The sequence below is a fragment of the Artemia franciscana genome, unplaced genomic scaffold, assembly GCF_032884065.1.
Source record: "Artemia franciscana unplaced genomic scaffold, ASM3288406v1 Scaffold_6331, whole genome shotgun sequence".
Classification (NCBI taxonomy): Eukaryota; Metazoa; Arthropoda; class Branchiopoda; order Anostraca; family Artemiidae; genus Artemia; species Artemia franciscana.
The window spans coordinates 10,759-17,948 of NW_027066583.1; the positions used below are offsets into that span (position 1 = coordinate 10,759).

General features: G+C 30.8%; 1 long non-coding RNA gene across 1 annotated transcript; it reads left to right on the forward strand.

Moving 5' to 3' along the window:
• Positions 1 to 251: 251 nt before the first annotated feature.
• On the forward strand, positions 252 to 5,664 carry LOC136043470 (uncharacterized). The gene is made up of 2 exons (XR_010621623.1): positions 252 to 324; positions 5,396 to 5,664. It is a non-coding gene; the product is annotated as an uncharacterized LOC136043470 (long non-coding RNA).
• Positions 5,665 to 7,190: the final 1,526 nt, after the last annotated feature.

Here is a 7,190-nt window from a genome sequence, read left to right on the forward strand (position 1 = left end):
TTATTAGTTTTTAGTTTTTTTTGTAGTTTTTGCCTTTTTTAGTTTTTTCAGTTTTGACGTCACCTGATCCAGTTTTTTCAGGTGACGTCACCTGATCCATCCACAGACAGACAGACAACTTATTTTTATATATATACTAGCTGTTGGGGTGGCGCGAAAAAAAAAAGGCAAAAACTACAAAAAAAAACTAAAAACTAATAAAAAAAGTAAAAAAGCTAAAAAACTAAAAAAACTAAAAACTAAAAAAAGGTAAAAAACTAAAAAATATAAAAAAAAAAAAAAAAAAAAAAAAAGGAAAAAACTGAAAAATAAGCTAAAATAAAGGTAAAAACCAATAAAAAACTAAAAAGAAAAAAAGAAAAAACTAAAAAAAATTTTCATCTAAAAAACTAAAAAAAACTAAAAAAGGTAAAAACTAAAAGAACTAAAAAAGAAAAAAATAAATGACGAAACTCAAAGAGAAAGCGACCAGGACAAATGGAATGTTCGATTAGCAATCAACAAAGCACCGGGACACAGGGAGTATAAATGACGACCAGGGCATAAGTAAAAAAAAAAACTATCTATATATATAAAAATAAGTTGTCTGTGGATCTGTGGATCGTGGATCAGGTGACGTCACCTGAAAAAACTGGATCAGGTGACGTCAAAACTGAAAAAACTAAAAAAAGGCAAAAACTACAAAAAAAACTAAAAACTAATAAAAAAAATACACCGGGATACAAATGACGACCGGGACACAGGGAATATAAATGACGACCGGGACACAGGGACACAACTACAACGGGGACACCGGGGGAAACAGGGGGATATAAATGACGACCGGGACAAAAAAACTAAAAAGAAAAAAAAAATAAAAACTAATAAAAAAACTAAAAAATCTAAAAATCTAAATAAGCTAAAAAAGAAAAAAAAGGAAAAAAATAAAGGAGAAAAACAAAGCTAAAAAACGAATGTATATACAGACCGGGACACCGGGATACAAATGACGACCGGGACACAGGGAATATAAATGACGACCGGGACACAGGGACACAACTACAACGGGGACACCGGGGGAAACAGGGGGATGTAAATGACGACCGGGACACCGGGACAGGGAATGGTCGATTAGCAATCACCATCAACAAAGCTCAAGGGCAATCATTAGAATCATGAGGTATAGATCTGAATACAGATTGTTTTCCCATGGACCATTATATGTTGCATGTTCAAGAGTCGGTAAACCTGACAATCTATTTATATGCAAAGACAATGGGACAGCAAAGAATGTTGTATATTCGCAAGTTTTACGTAGTTAAAACCATATATATATATATATATATATATATATATATATATATATATATATATATATATATATATATATATATTCACAGGTGGGACATAGGGACACAACTACAATGGCGCGTAACTATTATGGCGCGTAACGACTTACGCGCGCGGGGGGGCTTGGGGGGGGCGCGAAGCGCCCCCACCAACTAGGTAGTTTAAAACATATATATATATATATATATATATATATATATATATATATATATATATATATATATATATATATATATATATATATATATATATATATATATATATATATATATATATATATATATATATATATATATATATATATATATATATATATATATATATATATATATATATATATATCTATATTCACAGGTGGGACACAGGGACACAACTACAATGGCACGGTGGCGCGAAGCGCCACCCCAAACGCTAGTAAATATATATATATATCTATATATATAAAAATAAGTTGTCTGTGGATGGATGTGTGGATGGATGTGTGGATGGATGTGTCAGGTGACGTCACCTGAAAAAACTGGATTAGGTGACGTCAAAACTGAAAAAACTAAAAAAAGGCAAAAACTACAAAAAAAACTAAAAACTAATAAAAAAAATAAAAAAGCTAAAAAACTAAAAAAACTATAAAGGTAAAAACCAATAAAAAACTAAAAAAAAAACTGAAAAAACTAAAAAAAGGCAAAAACTACAAAAAAAACTAAAAACTAATAAAAAAAGTAAAAAAGCTAAAAAACTAAAAAAACTAAAAAAACTAAAAAAAGGTAAAAAACTAAAAAAAATAAAAAATAAAAAAAAACTAAAAAAAAGGAAAAAACTGAAAAATAAGCTAAAATAAAGGTAAAAACCAATAAAAAACTAAAAAAAAAAAGGAAAAAACTAATAAATGACGACACTCAAAGAGAAAGCGACCAGGACAAAAAACTAAAAAAAAAGGCAAAAACTACAAAAAAACTAAAAACTAATAAAAAAAATAAAAAAGCTAAAAAACTAAAAAAACTAAAAAAAGGTAAAAAACTAAAAAAACTAAAAACTAAAAAAAAACTAAAAAAGGTAAAAACTAAAAGAACTAAAAAAGAAAAAAATAAATGACGACACTCAAAGAGAAAGCGACCAGGACAAAAGGAATGTTCGATTAGCAATCAACAAAGCACCGGGACACAGGGAGTATAAATGACGACCAGGACACAAGTAAAAAAAAAAATTAACAAAACTAAAAGAAGGTAAAAACTACAAAAAAAACTAAAAAGAAAAAAAAACTAAAAACTAATAAAAAAACTAAAAAATCTAAAAATCTAAATAAACTAAAAAAGAAAAAAAAAGGAAAAAAATAAAGGAGAAAAACAAAACTAAAAAACGAATGTATATACAGACCGGTACACCGGGATACAAATGACGACCGGGACACAGGGAATATAAATAACGACCGGGACACAGGGACACAACTACAACGGGGACACCGGGGGAAACAGGGGGATATAAATGACGACCGGGACAAAAAAACTAAAAAGAAATAAAAACTAAAAACTAATAAAAAAAACTAAAAAATCTAAAAATCTAAATAAGCTAAAAAAGAAAAAAAAAGGAAAAAAATAAAGGAGAAAAACAAAACTAAAAAACGAATGTATATACAGACCGGGACACCGGGATACAAATGATGACCGGGACCCGGGACACAGGGAATATAAATGACGACCGGGACACAGGGACACAACTACAACGGGGACACCGGGGGAAACAGGGGGATAACCTGACAATCTATTTATATGCAAAGACAATGGGACAGCAAAGAATGTTGTATATTCGCAAGTTTTACGTAGTTAAAACCATATATATATATATATATCTATATTCACAGGTGGGACATAGGGACACAACTACAATGGCGCGTAACTATTATGGCGCGTAACGACTTACGCGCGCGGGGGGGCTTGGGGGGGGCGCGAAGCGCCCCCACCAACTAGGTGTTGGGGTGGCGCGAAGCGCCACCCCAACAGCTAGTATATATATATATATATATATATATATATATATATATTATATATATATATATATATATCTATATATATAAAAATAAGTTGTCTGTGGATGGATGGATGGATGGATGTGTGGATGGATGTGTCAGGTGACGTCACCTGAAAAAAACTGGATTAGGTGACGTCAAAACTGAAAAAAACTAAAAAAAGGCAAAAACTACAAAAAAAACTAAAAACTAATAAAAAAAATAAAAAGCTAAAAAACTAAAAAAACTATAAAGGTAAAAACCAATAAAAAACTAAAAAAAAAACTGAAAAAACTAAAAAAAGGCAAAAACTACAAAAAAAAAACTAAAAACTAATAAAAAAAGTAAAAAAGCTAAAAAACTAAAAAAACTAAAAAAACTAAAAAAAGGTAAAAAACTAAAAAAAATAAAAAATAAAAAAAAACTAAAAAAAAGGAAAAAACTGAAAAATAAGCTAAAATAAAGGTAAAAACCAATAAAAAACTAAAAAAAAAAAAGGAAAAAACTAATAAATGACGACACTCAAAGAGAAAGCGACCAGAACAAAAAACTAAAAAAAAAGGCAAAAACTACAAAAAAACTAAAAACTAATAAAAAAAATAAAAAAGCTAAAAAACTAAAAAAACTAAAAAAAGGTAAAAAACTAAAAAAACTAAAAACTAAAAAAAAACTAAAAAAGGTAAAAACTAAAAGAACTAAAAAAGAAAAAAATAAATGACGACACTCAAAGAGAAAGCGACCAGGACAAAAGGAATGTTCGATTAGCAATCAACAAAGCACCGGGACACAGGGAGTATAAATGACGACCAGGACACAAGTAAAAAAAAAAATTAACAAAACTAAAAAGAAGGTAAAAACTACAAAAAAACTAAAAAGAAAAAAAAACTAAAAACTAATAAAAAAACTAAAAAATCTAAAAATCTAAATAAACTAAAAAAGAAAAAAAAAGGAAAAAAATAAAGGAGAAAAACAAAACTAAAAAACGAATGTATATACAGACCGGTACACCGGGATACAAATGACGACCGGGACACAGGGAATATAAATAACGACCGGGACACAGGGACACAACTACAACGGGGACACCGGGGGAAACAGGGGGATATAAATGACGACCGGGACAAAAAAAACTAAAAAGAAATAAAAACTAAAAACTAATAAAAAAAACTAAAAAATCTAAAAATCTAAATAAGCTAAAAAAGAAAAAAAAGGAAAAAAATAAAGGAGAAAAACAAAACTAAAAAACGAATGTATATACAGACCGGGACACCGGGATACAAATGATGACCGGGACCCGGGACACAGGGAATATAAATGACGACCGGGACACAGGGACACAACTACAACGGGGACACCGGGGGGAAACAGGGGGATAACCTGACAATCTATTTATATGCAAAGACAATGGGACAGCAAAGAATGTTGTATATTCGCAAGTTTTACGTAGTTAAAACCATATATATATATATATATCTATATTCACAGGTGGGACATAGGGACACAACTACAATGGCGCGTAACTATTATGGCGCGTAACGACTTACGCGCGCGGGGGGGCTTGGGGGGGGCGCGAAGCGCCCCACCAACTAGGTGTTGGGGTGGCGCGAAGCGCCACCCCAACAGCTAGTATATATATATATATCTATATATATAAAAATAAGTTGTCTGTGGATGGATGGATGTTTGTGGTTTTAACTACGTAAAACTTGCGAATATACAACATTCTTTGCTGTCCCATTGTCTTTGCATATAAATAGATTTTTCAGTATATATATATATATATATATATATATATATATATATATATATATATATATATATATATATATAGATATATATATATATATAGATATATATATATATATATATATATATATATATCTATATATATAAAAATAAGTTGTCTGTGGATGGATGGATGGATGGATGTGTCAGGTGACGTCACCTGAAAAAACTGGATCAGGTGACGTCAAAACTGAAAAAACTAAAAAAAGGCAAAAACTACAAAAAAAAACTAAAAACTAATAAAAAAAATAAAAAAGCTAAAAAACTAAAAAAACTATAAAGGTAAAAACCAATAAAAAACTAAAAAAAAACTGAAAAAACTAAAAAAAGGCAAAAACTACAAAAAAAAACTAAAAACTAATAAAAAAAGTAAAAAAGCTAAAAAACTAAAAAAACTAAAAAAAGGTAAAAAACTAAAAAAAATAAAAAATAAAAAAAACTAAAAAAAAGGAAAAAACTGAAAAATAAGCTAAAATAAAGGTAAAAACCAATAAAAAACTAAAAAAAAAAGGAAAAAACTAATAAATGACGACACTCAAAGAGAAAAAAAAGGCAAAAACTACAAAAAAAAACTAAAAACTAATAAAAAAAATAAAAAGCTAAAAACTAAAAAAACTAAAAAAAGGCAAAAACTACAAAAAAAACTAAAAACTAATAAAAAAGCTAAAAAACTAAAAAAACTAAAAAAAAGGCAAAAACTACAAAAAAAACTAAAAACTAATAAAAAAAATAAAAAAGCTAAAAAAACTAAAAAAAACTAAAAAAACTAAAAAGGTAAAAAACTAAAAAAACTAAAAACTAAAAAAAACTAAAAAAAGGTAAAAACTAAAAGAACTAAAAAGAAAAAAATAAATGACGACACTCAAAGAGAAAGCGACCAGGACAAAAGGAATGTTCGATTAGCAATCAACAAAGCACCGGGACACAGGGAGTATAAATGACGACCCGGGGGAAACAGGGGGATATAAATGACGACCGGGACAAAAAAAACTAAAAAGAAAAAAAAACTAAAAACTAATAAAAAAACTAAAAAATCTAAAAATCTAAATAAGCTAAAAAAGAAAAAAAAGGAAAAAAATAAAGGAGAAAAACAAAACTAAAAAACGAATGTATATACAGACCGGGACACCGGGATACAAATGACGACCGGGACCCGGGACACAGGGAATATAAATGACGACCGGGACACAGGGACACAACTCCGGTACACCGGGATACAAATGACGACCGGGACACAGGGAATATAAATGACGACCGGGACACAGGGACACAACTACAACGGGGACACCGGGGGAAACAGGGGGATATAAATGACGACCGGGACAAAAAAAACTAAAAAGAAAAAAAAACTAAAAACTAATAAAAAAACTAAAAAATCTAAAAATCTAAATAAGCTAAAAAAGAAAAAAAAAGGAAAAAAATAAAGGAGAAAAACAAAACTAAAAAACGAATGTATATACAGACCGGGACACCGGGATACAAATGACGACCGGGACCCGGGACACAGGGAATATAAATGACGACCGGGACACAGGGACACAACTACAACGGGGACACCGGGGGAAACAGGGGGATGTAAATGACGACCGGGACACCGGGACAGGGAATGGTCGATTAGCAATCACCATCAACAAAGCTCAAGGGCAATCATTAGAATCATGAGGTATAGATCTGAATACAGATTGTTTTCCCATGGACCATTATATGTTGCATGTTCAAGAGTCGGTAAACCTGACAATCTATTTATATGCAAAGACAATGGGACAGCAAAGAATGTTGTATATTCGCAAGTTTTACGTAGTTAAAACCATATATATATATCTATCTATATTCACAGGTGGGACATAGGGACACAACTACAATGGCGCGTAACTATTATGGCGCGTAACGACTTACGCGCGCGGGGGGGCTTGGGGGGGGCGCGAAGCGCCCCCACCAACTAGGTGTTGGGGTGGCGCGAAGCGCCACCCAACAGCTAGTATATATATATATATATATATATATATATATATATATATATATATATATATATATATATACTAGCTGTTGGGGTGGCGCTTCGCGCCACCCCAACACC